The sequence below is a fragment of the Metopolophium dirhodum genome, chromosome 1, assembly GCF_019925205.1.
Source record: "Metopolophium dirhodum isolate CAU chromosome 1, ASM1992520v1, whole genome shotgun sequence".
Lineage (NCBI taxonomy): Eukaryota > Metazoa > Arthropoda > Insecta > Hemiptera > Aphididae > Metopolophium > Metopolophium dirhodum.
The window spans coordinates 72,815,016-72,815,282 of record NC_083560.1 but is presented as its reverse complement, the minus strand read 5'-3'; positions in this window follow the sequence as shown (position 1 = coordinate 72,815,282).

The following is a 267-nucleotide window of genomic DNA, read 5'->3' as shown; positions in this document are numbered from 1 at the left end:
ACCGACGGCGGCGACGACGGCTGCACCGGCGGCGGCCCTCGGGTTTCGCATTTTGGGCCGTACGCCCGTCGGCCAATGGGAACGCAGACCGAACCCACCGATTTTAAAACGGTAGTTACACACGCGGCCCCGCTAATCCGTTACCGCCGCCGCCACCGCCACCGCCACCGCCGACACGTCGCACGGGTCATAATACTCGTAATATTATAGTCGTATCTATATCGTGTTTAGTATTTGCCTCCATAATAATTATATTATGTAAAATAT